We start from the raw sequence: 17,412 nt of genomic DNA on the forward strand, positions 1-17,412 counted from the left end.
ATGAACTATTCGCAGAAATGTACCCGTGGAGGCCAATCAGCTGCTGATGGTGCCTGCACACGCTGTACATGGTACGGAAACAACTGGTTCTCCCGTAGCACTCTCCATACAGTGACGTGGTCAACGTTACCTTGTGCGGCAGCAACTTCTCTGACGCTGACATTAGGGTTATCGTCAACTGCACGAAGAATTGCCTCGTCCATTGCAGGTGTCCTCGTCGTTCTAGGTCTTCCCCAGTCGCGAGTCATAGGCTGGAATGTTCCGTGCTCCCTAAGACGCCGATCAATTGCTTCGAACGTCTTCCTGTCGGGACACCTTCGCTCTGGAAATCTGTCTCGATACAAACGTACCGCGCCACGGCTATTGCCACGTACTAATCCATACATCAAATGGGCATCTTCCACCTCCGCATTTGTAAACATTGCACTGACTGCAAAACCAAGTTCGTGATGAACACTAACCTGTTGATGCTATGTACTGATGTGCTTGATGCTAGTACTGTAGAGCAATGAGTCGCATGTCAACACAAGCACCGAAGTCAACATTACCTTCCTTCAATTGGGCCAACTGGCGGTGAATTGAGGAAGTACAGTACATACTGACGAAACTAAAATGAGCTCTAAGATGGAAATTAAGCGTTTCCGGACACATGTCCAGATAACATCTTTTCTTTATTTGTGTGTGAGGAATGTTTCCTGAAAGTTTGGCCGTACCTTTTTGTAACACCCTGTATACAGGAATCACCTGCACTTTTTTTCCAGTTGCTGTGGATTTTTCACTGGGCGAAAGATTCGCGATAAACGAAAGCTAAGTAAGAAGCCGATGCCGTACCCTCTATAAAACGAATTTGCTTCATCTCTTTCAGTTGCTCCTCTACGCCAGGGATGCCTACTACTATGTTCTCCATACGGGAGTTTATATGACGGTATCTTTGTACGATCTTCCCGAGGGAATGTTTTGTTAAATGTGAGATTTAACACTTCTGTTGCTACACCAGACTGGTCAACGAGTGACTGAAAAGAAGCCTTCGATCCGAGTGGCAGTTTTACATAGGACCAGAACTACCTCGAGTTCTCAGCAAGATCTTTTCCTAAGTTATGACGGTGTTAGTTGTATGCTTCGCGCGTAGATATCTCTACAGACGCACGAATTTCTATTTACTTTGTTCTGTCGTCATTTGCTGTTCTTTTTTGATCCGGGAGTGCAACAATCTCCGTTTCCTCAGCAGTTTCCGAATTTTGTTATTAAATTAATGTGGACCTTTTCCGTCCTTAATCCACTTACTAGATACATATTTCTCCAGAGCGCGATTTACAATCCGTTTATGTTTGCTCGTTATTCATCTATGTCCGTCATATTGGAACTAAATGATGTCTATTCATTGTCTTTGTGGGATGCTTATCTGCTCTTTCTAGAAAAAATAGTCTCCTGGTTACTGATGGATTTATTAACTTTAGGAACCATCGTCGCTACGATGGTAAACGTTAGGCTGATGTCCTGCCCTGTCACAATGACATGACTGGAATCTTCTTAACATATTTGCATAAACTCACTACGAAAGCTCATAAATGTTAAGAGCTAAGGTGTAGCGTGAGGAAAGGCACCCAGCTAATCAAACATCTGTCAGTGTCTATGTCGCCAAAGAGTTACATAAAACTGTGATTAATGACGGAGCTTGTTCGTATTTGCCATGTTACTGGCAGAGAACATCAGCGAGCAATTTAACTACAAAGTTTAATTCAGTCAAATTCTTATACAAATTCTTAAATGGCTTAGTCGGTCTCGATTGATTTGTCATCTTCAATAACCAGTAAGTACGTCTTGGCCTATGACTGCATCATCAGAACATGGGAACAGTCAACACTTATGTGAGGCTCCTTCTAGGAGAGACTGGTGAAACTGTATTAATTTATAAAATGTAGAGTAATATACCCTTAATTAACAGGAATTGTAATTATGATACATAAATTCGAATATGAAACAGGTAGAGTTTCATTTTAGTTCGAATTTTCTCTCAATCAAATAACGTAATTTTACTCTTTGTGTGCTCTAAATACGTGAAAAATCGAAGTGGTAGAACAATTCAGAATCAACAGCAAACTGTTTGACGTCCCGTCAATGATTAGGTGAGTCGACTTTCAACTTCGAGAAAGGCAAACGAAAGCGGCCGCTTATAAGACCATTCACTACGCTGTACAAATGAATCTTCAGATTCATTCATTTCTGTACCTCAACGACAACAATCTTTGCACGCTTTTACTTACACGTGACTTTTAAGGTGAAAGAGCAAATCATGAGAAGAGCAAATCATCTGCGAATACAGAATATTATACTAGAGGAAGAAAAATTATTGAAATCGATTGATACAATGATGACCCAAGACGAAATCGTGAACTTTACAATGGAATTCTTACATGGGCTCTATGTTCCCTATGTGTTCTAAACGTCATCATAGAAATGGGAATACTAATCGGAAAAGAAAAAGGCCTGTTATTATTTATAGCACGAATTCTATTCATTTCAACCAACATGCGGTTCCCCTCTAATAGACATCGTTAATGGTAAGATTAGCTACGGAAGGAAAGCTACGTAGCACATGTAGTTACCTGCGTGAGAATCACTATTCCTTCAAGTTTACTCTGCAACACTGAAAGGTCTGCCATTGTGCTTTATTGAAATGTAAAGCACAATGGCAAACATTCCATTGTTGCAGAGTGAACTTAAAAAAGAATCGTGGTTCTTACACGGATAACTATAGGTAGCGTTTTCGATTACTACAAAATATATTCGACTTTCCACCAGAAAGCAAAACAAAAAATGCAGTTTGCAACACACACTGACGGAAAGAAATCATAATGCAAAAAAATTATTAATGTGGAGTAGGTTACATAATTAAGTGATTAACATTGCAGTATCACATGTTATGGTAAGCTAGAGATACGCCATTGCAAATGTGAACTGCTGGTACATTAATAAGTGGTACAACCGCCAGGATGTTGAAGGCTGTTGTACAGATGCCAAGTGTCAGTTTGTGGGATGGACTTCGATGCTTGTTGCAATTGGACAGTCAATAAACGGAAGGTTAATGCTGTTTGCGGATGACGCTGGAGTTGCCGTCCGATGACGTCGCACATGTGTTCGGTTGTAGACGAATCTATGATCGAACAGGCCAAGAGAACGTATCGACACTCTGTAGAGTATGGTGGGTTACAACAGTGGTATGCGAAAGAGCGTTATCGGGTTGGAAAACACCCCCTGATGTTCAGTTCATGATTGACAGTACAGCAGGCCGAATCACCAGACTGACGTATAAAGTTTTAGTCAGGGTGTTTGGGATAGCCAAGATGTCACGTGAAATCTCACCCCGGGCCATAGCTCCAGGTGTAGGTCCGGTGTGTCAAACACAGACAGCTTGGTTTCAGGAGCACATCTGGCCCGCTTCTAACCATCACATGACAATAGCTGGCACCAAGGCAGAACAAGCTTTCATCAGTCTCGCTTGACACCACTGATGCCGCAAATAGCAGTGGGTAGGGGTTAATGGAATGCAAGCTACAGTACGCCTCGCTTGGAGCTGTCCTTGAAGTAACCGATTTGTAACAGACCGTTGTGTCACTGTGGTGCCAACTGCTGCTCGAAATGCTGGTGCAGATGCAGTACGATGCACCACAGCCACAGGCCGAACACGATGATCTTCCCTCTCGGTAGTGCCACGTGGTCGTCCGCAGTCCTGTGTGTTAGCGTCCGTGCATTATCATGACCACAGCTGCCATTAGTCATGTACAGTGGCTACATTGCTGTCAAGTCTTTCTGCAATATCACAGAAGGAACATCCAGCTTCTCTTACCCATATTACACAACCTCGTTCAAATTCAGTGACGTGTTCATACCGGTGTCTTTGTCGTCTTAAAAGCATTGTTGACTAACATCAACTCACCACGTCCAGTCTGAAAGGCAGCTAACGCTCAAGACCTTTACAGCAGGTATTTAATGCAAACCTGATTTGCATCATCATGATGACTCTACTAGCGACGCTCTTACGCGACTGGCGTGAAATCTGAAGACATCATCTTTGAGATGTGGAAACACGCCTACCAACTTCACGTCGCATGTCTCCTTGGTATTGCGATTTTTTCCGTCAGTGCAGCTTGGGTAATTTAGATGTTGTGCGAGTGAGGTGGTTAATTGCACATTTTCTTCCAATTCGGAAAACAAAAGGGGAAAAAAGACCATGTGAAGCGAGTCTTTCAGTAGTTCAGTATATTATATTTCTCACCGATTACAGATAAACGGCCATGTTTCCTTGCTGATGAAGCCGTGTTGCTAACTGCCATTATTTACACATATGAGAAAACACTGAGCAACAATCATCATTCTATAATTTTCACTGTAGATTTTTGTCGTTGTTTGTATCATCGCATCTTTAAATCTTTAGCCGAATTAGTGTCCTGTAAAAGGATAGCAGAGAGAGAGGATATGAGAAGTTTTCACTAGTAGTAGAGACCCGACGTACAGTCTGATACATATGACAATTCCTTTTCACGTAATTAATCAACAAATACATGTGTAACAAAAGTGTAGCACTAGCAATTTGCTGTCATTATGTAGCACATGCGTTATTTTGTGAAAACGTTCAAGATAGGCATCTGTTACTTTACAGCTTTTATTACTTAATAATGTAACAAAATATTTCAATCGAATATGCTTCCGCGTTAAAACTGTACGTCGGACTGACTCTTAGCAAGAGCGTACAACACCGTTCTGGAAGTTATTTCTACTTGAGCTAGAGGAATATACCAATAATGCGTTCCAACGAATAATTTCGTAATATACAGTACTATACATTTTTGTGCTATTATGGTTCAACGCTAAATGTTGTAGCTAATATTCACGGAATAGGTTACAACGGACTACGAGAGGTAGCGGTAAATTTTCAGTTATCGTCTCGAAGCGTGGTTCACTGAGGAAATGTAGATGGGCTGCGACTTTCTGTTTTGGCCCCTCCTACAGCATGCTATGCTATTGCGGCTCTTGGATTTCAGTGCGTAAGAGCATTGCAGACATATACCTGAAAACTGAAATGCGTCAGAAAGCTGAGAGCTAACAATAGTAAGGTTTTAGGCCCCAAAAAAATTAACACTTCGTCCAATAACGGCAAATTTAGTTTTAAAAAATTCTCGAAACTGATATTACATATTTCTTTTAACACGTCAAATCTGACAAACACTAGAAAACGCAGGAGGATTACCAATAAGTCATTAATATTTGAAACTTAAGCAATTTGCCGTTAAGTTTTGCAGTGTTGAAATTATGTAGACCTTCTGTCTCAAAGAAATTCAATGAGGCACAGTACGTATTCAAGCCTTACTAAAACAGACAGAAAATTTCTGTTGACAAATGTTCCGAAGAAAACTACATTAATCTTTATTAAACATTTAATCAATACATCAACTAACAACTATAAGCCCAGAAATCAAAGCAACCAACGCGCAGTTACAGAATAATGCGGAAAATAGGCTTTATATAAATACGAGAAATATTACATTAACTCTAAGTAGACCCCAATTGACTCAGGCTAGTTCTGTAAAAGAATCTATAAATAATATTTGAACACAACGCCCATAAGCAGTAAAATTAAGATTGGGTACAAAAAAATATTAGACACGGCTAGCTCAAGTATATTTATGAAATTACAAACCGGGCTCAAATCTGATAAGACAGGAGTAACTGTAACATAGACAGTCGGAAGCTTTTAGCAACATAAAGTATTTAAGCTAGACTGTTAAACTCTTCAAATAAAGTCAGGATTAACTCAAACTTAAAAACATACCATACAAAGAACACTGTGGCGCAGCGTAAACTGTTGAAACAGTCTACACACAAAGCTGCTCACCAAGTAAGTCCAAGAAGCGCCGATGACCACGACTCAGAAAACCCGGTTTGCGCATGAGCATTGCAGCCACAAATAGCCGATCAGGTTTCACCAAATCGGAGCGACGTGCGTCTCGCGCTTGTAAGATGACAGAACAGCGGCACACACTCGCTCAAAATGATATTCAGTTGCGGCAGTTGCTCATAATGTCTATGTCCCACATGGCTGCTATCACTCCCTGGATGGCCAGCCTCCAGGTAAACGACTGAGAGTGAGCTCACGTGCATCGCCAGTAAGTCGGCGCGGTAGAGAGAGTTCACGTCCTCTGGCGGAATGCCACGAATGCTGTTGCTTAGCTACACAGGCAAAGAGATCGCATCGCGCTTTCGATACAGTATCGGAGAATCTCAACTGGCGCAAATGAACAAAATATTTATTACGTAACTTTATGTTTTTGAGGTAATGACTAATACCTTATAGTTGCCCTCATACCGGTGCCTAGAAAGTTTCCCTTATTTGTCCTCAGCCTATTGCTCTGAGCCTAAGGCCTTGCCGTAGTGGTAACACCGGTTCCCGTCAGATTACCGAAGTTAAGCGCTGTCGGGCTGGGCTAGCACTTGGATGGGTGACCATCCGGTTTGCCGATCGCTGTTGGCAAGCGGGTTGCATTCAGTCCTTGTGAGGCAAGCTGAGGAGCTACTTGATGGAGACGTAGCCCGTGGGCTGAGGATGACAATGCGGCCAGTCGGTATCGTTAGGCCTTCAAAGGCCTGTTCGGACGGAGTTTAGTTCAGTTTAGTTCTGTTGCTGTGAGCTTTTATCTGTGTCGTGTGGATGAGTGTGCAGTGTGCTTGTTTGTTTTTATGGTTTTGTTGATTATGAGGGGAGGAAGGGGGGGGGGCTGGAGACGGAAATACTCGATGCTAGCGTACAGATGGGTCCTGTCACATAGAAAGAAGGACGCTACAAGCCTTCTGACAGATGGACCAGTGTTATTCGATACTCCTCCTACATCAACATCAAACAATGCAGTGTCTGCTGATAGGACACATTACGGTATTACTTACAAGGGAACTTCCCCATCGCACCCCCCTCAGATTTAGTTATAAGTTGGCACATTGGATAGGCCTTGAAATACTGAACACAGAACAATTGAGAAAACAGGAAGAAGTTGTGTGGAACTGTGAAAAAATAAGCAAAATATACAAGCTGAGTAGTTTATGGGAGGATAGGCAACATCAAGGACACTGGGATTGCAGGAGCGCCGTGGTCTCGTGGTAACGTGAGCAGCTGCGGAACGAAAGGTCCTTGGTTCAAATCTTCCATCGAGTGAAAACTTTAAATTTTTATTTTCAGTTTATGTGACAAACTCTTATGTTTTCATCACTTTTTTGGGAGTGATTATCACATCCACAAGAAAACTTAAATCGGGCAAGGAAGAAGAATCTTTTTACCCATTCGCCAAGTGTACAAGTTAGGTGGGTCGACAACATATTCCTGTCATGTGACGCACATGCCGTCACCAGTGTCGTATAGAATATATCAGATGTGTTTTCCTGTGGAGGAATCGGTTGACCTATGACCTTTCGATCAAATGTTTTCGGTTCCGATTGGAGAGGCACGTCCTTTCGTCTAGTAATCGCACGGTTTTGCGATGCGGTCGCAAAACACAGACACTAAACTTATTACAGTGAACAGAGACGTCAATGAACGAAGGGACAGATAATAACTATGCAAAAATAAAGAAAGTAAAATTTTCACTTGTGCGAAGACTTGAACCAAGGACCTCTCCTTCTGCAGCTGCTCACGCTACCACGAGACCACTGCGTTCCTGAGCTCACGTGCTCCTTCATGTTGCCTATGTGGCCCATGGACTACTCAGTTTGTATATTTTGCTTATTTTTTCACAGTTTCACACAACTTCTTCCTGTTTTCTCAATTGATCTGTGTTCGGTTTATTAAGGCCTATCCACTGTGCCAAGTTGTAACTAAATCTGAGGGGGGTGCAATGGGGAGCTTCCCTTGTTAGTACATCTTTGCCAGGCAGATAGCTATAATAGAAACTTCTGACATGCGCTTGGATATGGGTCGAGAGTCACCAAACAACCATGTGATAATGACTTCAGTTGCAGAGTTGGGTAGGAGCGACCGGGCCACATTTACGCAGATTTATTTTCCGATTTATAAATTTTTTTGGTTAGATTTATAGTGTTTAAAATAATTTAGTCATATAACAGTAATGATGTGTGTGTCTTTTAACTCAACCTTACGTTTAAAAGAGCAAAATCATATTATATAGGCTCAAGTCGAGTTCTTACGCATATCACAGAACATGGCGAATAAAAAAAACACACTACTAAATTTTTCAAAATGCGTTTTATTGGCAATAAACAAAATAACAGGCTTACTTACACTAATTAACATAATAAAATACAACTATTTTACTGACAATAAGCAAATTTACTGGCTAATTTCCACCTGTTAGCATAATATGATATACATAGATCTCTGAATGTTAATTAAAGATCCAGTCATCATCAGTGTCAGAGTCTCTATTTTTGTACACGAAAAATAATTGGTTCAAATGGCTCTGAGCACTATGGGACTCAACTGCTGAGGTCATTAGTCCCCTAGAACTTAGAACTACTTAAACCTAACTAACCTAAGGATATCACAAACATCCATGCCCGAGGCAGGATTCGCACCTGCGACCGTAGCGGTCTTGCGGTTCCAGACTGCAGCGCCTTTAACCGCACGGCCACTTCGGCCGGCCGAAAAATAATTCCTGTATGAGCCTGCATTTCACATCTACGGCATTAGATCCATTCTTTATTTGTATTTGGTTGGTTATATCGTTTCAAGCAGTAAATATGAAGGCAGTTTTCATCCTCATCAGGCTACTGCATGTTATAAGAGAAAGGAAGAAGAACTGTGTGGAACGTTTGTTGAGGCGAGAGCGCTTGCTCCAGACGCTTTAATACACTCCTGGAAATGGAAAAAAGAACACATTGACACCGGTGTGTCAGACCCACCATACTTGCTCCGGACACTGCGAGAGGGCTGTACAAGCAATGATCACACGCACGGCACAGCGGACACACCAGGAACCGCGGTGTTGGCCGTCGAATGGCGCTAGCTGCACAGCATTTGTGCACCGCCGCCGTCAGTGTCAGCCAGTTTGCCGTGGCATACGGAGCTCCATCGCAGTCTTTAACACTGGTAGCATGCCGCGACAGCGTGGACGTGAACCGTATGTGCAGTTGACGGACTTTGAGCGAGGGCGTATAGTGGGCATGCGGGAGGCCGGGTGGACGTACCGCCGAATTGCTCAACACGTGGGGCGTGAGGTCTCCACAGTACATCGATGTTGTCGCCAGTGGTCGGCGGAAGGTGCACGTGCCCGTCGACCTGGAACCGGACCGCAGCGACGCACGGATGCACGCCAAGACCGTAGGATCCTACGCAGTGCCGTAGGGGACCGCACCGCCACTTCCCAGCAAATTAGGGACACTGTTGCTCCTGGGGTATCGGCGAGGACCATTCGCAACCGTCTCCATGAAGCTGGGCTATGGTCCCGCACACCGTTAGGCCGTCTTCCGCTCACGCCCCAACATCGTGCAGCCCGCCTCCAGTGGTGTCGCGACGAGTGTGAATGGAGGGACGAATGGAGACGTGTCGTCTTCAGCTATGAGAGTCGCTTCTGTCTTGGTGCCAATGATGGTCGTATGCGTGTTTGGCGCCGTGCAGGTGAGCGCCACAATCAGGACTGCATACGACCGAGGCACACAGGGCCCACACCCGGCATCATGGTGTGGGGAGCGATCTCCTACACTGGCCGTACACCACTGGTGATCGTCGAGGGGATACTGAATAGTGCACGGTACATCCAAACCGTCATCGAACCCATCGTCCTACCATACCTAGACCGGCAAGGGAACTTGCTGTTCCAACAGGACAATGCACGTCCGCATGTATCCCGTGCCACCCAACGTGCTCTAGAAGGTGTAAGTCAACTACCCTGGCCAGCAAGATCTCCGGATCTGTCCCTCATTGAGCATGTTTGGGACTGGATGAAGCGTCGTCTCACGCGGTCTGAACGTCCAGCACGAACGCTGGTCCAACTGAGGCGCCAGGTGGAAATGGCATGGCAAGCCGTTCCACAGGACTACATCCAGCATCTCTACGATCGTCTCCATGGGAGAATAGCAGCCTGCATTGCTGCGAAAGGTTGATATACACTGTACCAGTGCCGACATTGTGCATGCTCTGTTGCCTGTGTCTATGTGCCTGTGGTTCTGTCAGTATGATCATGTGATGTATCTGACCCCAGGAATGTGTCAATAAAGTTTCCCCTTCCTGGGACAATGAATTCACGGTGTTCTTATTTCAATTTGCAGGAGTGTACGATTAATTTGTGATAGAAGTTGAGAATAGGCGGTAGTTTGAGGTGTTCTGATGCACACCCGCAGGTCGATTCACAGCAAAGGAAGTCAGACGGCGTTCAGAATAAAGACACTTCGACTGTCACACTTTTATCAGTAAATTGTTCAAGTATTCGCAGTAAAGTTCCCGAATTTACTGCTCTCCAGGAAAGTTCTCGCCCTCAGATTATTCTTGTGACTGAGAGCAGGCTGAAACCTAAAGTGGAAAGCTCTGAGATATTTAGAGAGTCGTGAGACATATATCGCAAAGACAGATCAGAGCCCATACAAGGAGGAGCGTTCATTGCAGTTGACAAAAATATTGTCTATATTGGGATCGAAGTTGAGTATGACAATGAAGTCCTGTGGTCACGTATAACAGCTCTAGGTGAAACTAAGTTAATTGTTGGATGTTTTTACCGGCCACTCGATTCCGCTGTGACAGTTCTAGAATGATTCAATGAAAGCCTAGGGTCAATAGCGCGTAAATATATAGATCATGCAGTACTAGTTGGAGACGACTTTAACCTGCAGAGTATAGACTGGGATGTCGATGGATTCATTGCGGGGGATACAGACACAGTCATGCGAAATACTTTTGAACACGTTTTCTGAAAATTATCACGAGCAGCTAGCTAGGCAGCCCACACGCAATGGAATTATCTTAGACCTCGTAGATACAAATAGGCCGGATCTTTTCGACAATGTCAGTATGGAAACAGGGATTAGCAATCATTATTTAAATATAGCAACTATGATTACGAAAGTAAATAACTCAGCCAAGAAGGCTAGGAGAGCGGATATTGACGATAACAATTGTGTGTGAAATCTTATGGGACTTAACTGCTAAGGTCATCAGTCCCTAAACTTACACACTCCATAACCTAAATTATCCTAAGGACAAACACACACACACACACACACACCTATGCCCGAGGGAGGACTCGAACCTCCGCCGCGACCAGCCGCACAGTCCACGACTGCAGCGCCTCAGACCGCTCGGCTAATCCCGCGCGGCGAGCAGTTATTAACATCTTACTTAGACAGTGAAGGCATCACTTAGTTCCAGTCCGATGGATATAAAGTAGGTTCAAAAGAGGACGTACAAATGATGACAAGCGAAGGTTACCCGGTACCAGACACTCGTGCGTATGTGAAAACACCTAAGCGCGAAGCATACAACAACTACCAAGATGAATGGTGTGATGAATGGCAGCTAGTCATAAAGTGAAAATATGTAAGTTAATGCGGGTGAGTAGGAAGAAGAAACGTGACATGTTCGGATTCAGTATTAGTAGTGTCCTGCTTGACACAGTCACAGCGTTTAAATATCTGGGCGTAACGTTGCGAAGCGATTCGAGGTGGAACGAACATGTGAAAACTGTGACAGGGAAGCAAGTGGTCCACTTCGGTTTACTGTGAGAATTTGAGGAAAGAGTGATTCAACTGTAAAGGAGACCGCATACAGGACGCTCATGCGACTTGTTTTTTGAGTACAGCTCGAGTTTTTGGCATCCGTACCAGGTCGGACTGAAGGAAAACGTCAAAGTAATTCAGAGGCGGGCTGCTAGATTTCTTATCAGTAGGTTCGAACTACACGAAAGTGTTACGGAGATGCTTCGGGAACTCAAATGTAAATCCCTGGAGGGAATGCGACGCTATTTTCGAGAAACACTATTGAGAAAATTTAGAGTACCGGTGTGACTCGGGCCTACCGTCGGGTAGACCGTTCACCGTGTGCAAGTCTTTCGATTTGACGCCACTTCGGCGACTTGCGCGTCGATAGGGATGAAATGATTATGAATAGGACAACACAACACCCAGTGCCTGAGCGGAAAAATTCTCCGACCTAGCCGGCAATCAAACTCGGGCGCTTAGGACTGACATTCTGTCGCGCTGACCATTCAGCTACCGGGGGCGGACTAGAGTACCGGTATTTGAAGCTGACTGCCGAACGATTCTACTGCTGCCAACATACATCGCGCGTAAGGACCACGAAGATAAAGATACGAGAGTAAAAAAAATGGGTCAAACGGCTCTGAGCACTATGGGACTTCACTTCAGAGGTCATCAGTCCCCTAGAACTTAGAACTACTTAAACCTAACTAACCTAAGGACATCACACACATCAATGCCCGAGGCAGGATTCGAACCTGCGACCGTAGCAGTCGCGCGGTTCCAGACTGTAGTGCCTAGAACCGCTCGGCCACCCTGGCCAGCAAAGATACGAGAAATTAGGGCTCATACGGAGGCGTAGAGACAGTCGTTTTTCTCTCTATTTGCTGTGGAAGAAGAGGGGACATTACAAATAATGGTACAGGGTGACCTCCTCCACGCACTGTACGGTGTTTTGCGCAATATCTCTGTAGATGTAGTTGTAGAGGAAGGATGAGATACAAGAGTCGGCCGCGGTGGCCGAGCGGTACTAGGCGCTTCAGTCCGGAACCGCTTGACCGCGACGGTCGCAGGTTCGAATCCTGCCTCGGGCATGGATGTATGTGATATCGTTACGTTAGTTAGGTTTAAGTAGTTCTAAGTCCTAGAGGACTGAAGACTCCGACGTAAAGTCCCATAGTGCTCAGAGACATTTGAACCATTTGAGACACAAGATGATAGACGAAATAAAGGAAAGCAGAAACTACGCGGACCTGAAGAGGATGGCAGAAGACAGAAGAGCATCGTGGGCTATCTTGTGAAAACCAGCCCTTGCGCAGAACACTAATGATATCGTCGTAAGTAGGCCTATCCATATTTTTCCTTATTCTTGCTTTTAGCAACTTCTTACCCTTATCGGTTTTTGCTTTCATAGAATTAATTCCTTCTGTTTGAGATTGATTATGTTAAGATAACAGTTTTAGCAATTTCTCCGTTTTATTTTCTTGTACCTCAATTTTTTTTTTAGATTACGTCTCCAACTGCTGTCATCTTAAAGTTTCCTTGACTGGGTATCAAATAGGATAGCAGGCAAAATAGTGTGTAAATGTGTCCCTGTGTGAAATCGAATTAGTCTCTAAAATACAATTGTAACTTCCAGGCTTTCAAATTATACAAATATACCATGTAAAGCAGAATTATCTCCTGCAAAGAAACGTAGATTTATCTATTCTCAGTTCTAAAATGTATGCTCCCTGGGAACTTCGATGTCTGAGTACCAAAATTTACTTTCTTTGTATAAAAACACAAGAAAACAGAAGTATGTTTTTCGCACTAAGACGTTCACTCATCTGGTACTGTGAAGTTTGTGAAAGCCCTCAGTAGATGGCAGTATAGTACTAATCCTGGGCGTCAGTAACGGTCTAGCAAGTATCGTTCCCGAGAACGCAAATGGGTCCCGTGTATAAACGTGGCTTGGTCCAACCCCCCCACCTATGCAGCGTGCTGCATATGCGTAGTTCAGATTTTCATATAAATTACCTATTTTGCGTTATCAGATACTGAATTATAGATAGTGAATAATAATAACACCTTAAATATATTCCTTTAGCACATTTTCAACGATTTGGTACTGGTGGTACTGTTATACATTAAGGAGAGTTTGTTCATTTTGCTATGGACGATGTAATATAAATCATTCACAATGCCGACACAATCTACAGTTCAACTTTTAGTGGAGAGAGGGAAGCTCAGGCGTGTTTCCGATATAATTCAGCCCACACTGCGTCCGTACGGTTCTCTCGTAATTCTGAACGGTCCTGATAAGACAGTTAGCGATTGGCGTCAGACGACACTTGTTAGCTGTTCATTACGCCGTACCGTACATTACCTTAATGAAATATTGAGTCAGAATTTTACTAAGTGCACTTATTAAAGTTCCTGTTGCTTTTCGACAATACCTCACAGTACTCGTGACATCTCATGATGTTCATTAGAACAGGGAACCACTGCCCCACGTCGTTGCGAACTTTTTTACAACCCGCAAAACGCAGTCTACTCTGCAGCTAAGGTTAAAGCGAACCGCATCCGAAGCACAACCTGTTGCTTACCCGCACCTCACTCGCTGCGCACTTCAATTCCACGGCGGTCTGAGAAGCCGGAGCTCCATAAACAGGAAGGTCGGTTAAAGCTTAGAGTCAGGGCGACGTACAAGCCATTAGAGACTCTCACAAGCTGTTACTGATCTAGGACGGAGAAGGAAATAGAGATGACCCCTACGTCGGGTTGAAACCGGTTGGCGGTATTATAAAAATAATAAATGCGATTAAGACTGTTCTTGAATTATTGATTAATCATACTAATCGCTGCTTCTCTCCACAACCATGTTGTCCAAAAATCTTTTCAAAGGAATCATCCAGCCCTGATGTGAAGCAGCTTTCTTCACGGAAAATCTAAGGCAGGATAGTCAGACAGCAAATCACGCGCTTTTCAGATGCCTTAGCTAATGATTTATGTGGCTCGGTGCTGGCATACAAAACTTCTCTGGAAAGAAATTTTAGCACACACAGGAATTCATGTAATTCCCTACGAAACAGATGGCACTGAAATTTGGGACTAAATAACCCGTAATAGTCATCATGTCTTCGACTGGTATCATAGGTGTTGCATTGTGTGATTACCTAAGCAATCTAAGCAAACTTCTGAGGTAATCAGTCCCCTAGAACTTAGAACTACTTAAACCTAACTAACCAAAGGACATCACACACATCCATGCCCGAGGCAGGATTCGAACCTGCGACCTTAGCGGTCGCGCGGTTCCAGACTGTAGCGCCTAGAACCGCTCGGCCACTCCGGCCGGCCAAAAACTAATGATCTCACCGGAAACAAAGAAATTAACTACATTAAGAATAATAGAGTGTAGACCTTCACAGGCCTCGGTGACACCAATAATTCGCATATATGGGCATGATTAAGTTCTGTTTATAACGAGTATCTGTGTACAGCCGTTTCTGTGACAAAAACATAAACAGAACGCCGATACTGAGTGAATGTTTTACCTTACAGATCAATGAGATTTAAATCGAGCAATTTGTTGCTATTCCTGAATGTCGAGAACGGCAACGAGTCCCTGTTGTAGCACGAAGTACGTAACAAATCTCACTGTGAAACACAGTGTCGGTAATGTTAGGCTAGTAATTCAAAAATCGTCATTAAGCAATCGACGGAAAAAAGACCGTTTTGTCCAGCAGCTTGATGTGGGCTAAGGGCCTGTTGCCACGCAATTAACATATCCGCGTGGCATGATAGAGCGTCCTGCAACTTAGGTCATACATTTAGAAAGTATTCCGGAGGTGAGCGGTGAGCAGGAAACTGCGAACAGTTGTTAGACGTAATTGTGGTTCAGCTGATCAGACTACATGTTTCCTGATAGAAATACTTTTCTTTCCATTATTGACTGTGAGTACATACTCAAGAATGTAGAAACTGTTATTAAAAGAAAAATTACGTAATATGTATTTACAATGGAAGAAATATGCTTCAGTTCCTTCAGTATATCCTCAGGAAAATGACGCCCAAATAGGTGGAATGAATAATTAACTCAAGATATATTTTTACTTAAATGTTTATACCAAACTATCACAAACCTGTAACTATAAATACACTGAACTCCAGAAGACTATTTCACAGTACTTACTCAGACTGCATTACTCTGCACTGACAATGTTACACTCATGTTATATGATGTTATTAAAACGTACAGTTCACTTGATTCTATAAGAAATCGTCACTGGAATAGGTGTTGGGTACCAATGAACTTTACAGGCTTCTTTTAAGTCATACTCTGTTAACAGCTAAAATTTTATGCCTGCAGTGTTTGTCCTATAAGTGCCATCTTTGTCAGACTAGACCAAGTATGTAAATGCTTGTGTGCATGAATTACACTCTTCGCTTGTCTCCGACCAATGGTGCGGGATGACGCAGAATGTTGCATGGAGTCCATTACTTGTTCTCGGATGGCAGAGGCAGATGCGAAATTATTACAGTGTGCCTGTTGCACAATATGGCGATCTTGCCTTGTGGTGGTCAGGCGCAATCGATCGGAACTTTGGTGACACGTATGCCAACCCTTACATTAGCATGCAGTTCAACACTGGGACACTGTCACATCCAAATGTCCCACAAATCAGGATATTGCATGATTCGGCCTCGGCCAAACGCAGGCCCAAAATGAGTCTCTTTCAAATGAGATCAGGTGCTGATAACTCTGTCTCACACGGGTTCGCGGCGTCTTCATGTCTCTCACTGTACTCACACAGCGCACGACGCTGTTAATCCCTTTTATATACCCTACTGGGCTTAGTAACAACACTAATCACGAACAACACTCATGTACTCTTGTAGCCGTTTACAGGTCACAGAGAATAGCATCTCTAATCCTCTACATATGCGCCGATGGTGTGTATGTGTACGAAGTCACAGTGATATCCGATAATGTCTTCTGGGTGTTTCACCCAGTGTTGGCAATTTTTGTTGTCCTTAAATTATAATAGGCAACGGCCTTGCCGCAGTGGACGCACCGGTTCCCGTGAGGTCACCGAAGTTAAGCGCTGTCTGGCGTGGTCGGCACTTGGATGGGTGACCATCCGGGCCGCCATGCGCTGTTGCCATTTTTCGGGGTGCACTCAGCCTCGTGATGCCAATTGAGGAGCTACTCGACCGAATAGTAGCGGCTTCGGTTAAGAATACCATCATAACGACCGGGAGAGCGGTGTGCTGACCACACGCCCCTCCTATCCGCATCCTCATCTGAGGATGACACGGCGGTCGGATGGTCCCGATGGGACACTTGTGGCCTGAAGACGGAGTGGTTTTTTTAAAAATTATAATACCATAACATCTCCAATATCCTTGTAAAAGTGATCTACGACTGAATAAACTACTACAACTACTACTTCTACGAATCTTACAGGACGGCCTTTGAGAGGTTTTTACATCTTCTTGACATCGTGACCTCCACGTGAAGGATGAAGCGTCTCGCATAAGGAAGTATTTTCATGTGATTGTTTCTAGTAGTAAGACAAGTGATGTACGAGGGTAGTTTGAGAAGTTCCCGGAACGGAACAGAAAAAAGTACTTACATCAATGAATCTTATTTTATTTTTCAATAAAGTCTCCTTACAGATTAATGCACTTGGTCCCACCTCGAAAATGAATTTCTTCCAGGCCTGTAAAATAGATGTCAAT

The 17,412-nt window shown here is 43.7% G+C and overlaps 1 protein-coding gene and 1 pseudogene across 1 annotated transcript in view; one reads left to right on the plus strand and one right to left on the minus strand.

The window, feature by feature from the left end:
- The window catches only part of LOC124606148 (LIM domain only protein 3-like), a 1,120,741-nt gene that overhangs the window by 209,709 nt on the left and 893,620 nt on the right, over nucleotides 1-17,412 (minus strand). The gene's annotated exons all lie outside the window — the stretch shown is intronic.
- Nucleotides 16,718-16,835, plus strand: LOC124607601 (annotated as a pseudogene).

This window comes from Schistocerca americana, chromosome 3 (genome assembly GCF_021461395.2).
Source record: "Schistocerca americana isolate TAMUIC-IGC-003095 chromosome 3, iqSchAmer2.1, whole genome shotgun sequence".
Lineage (NCBI taxonomy): Eukaryota > Metazoa > Arthropoda > Insecta > Orthoptera > Acrididae > Schistocerca > Schistocerca americana.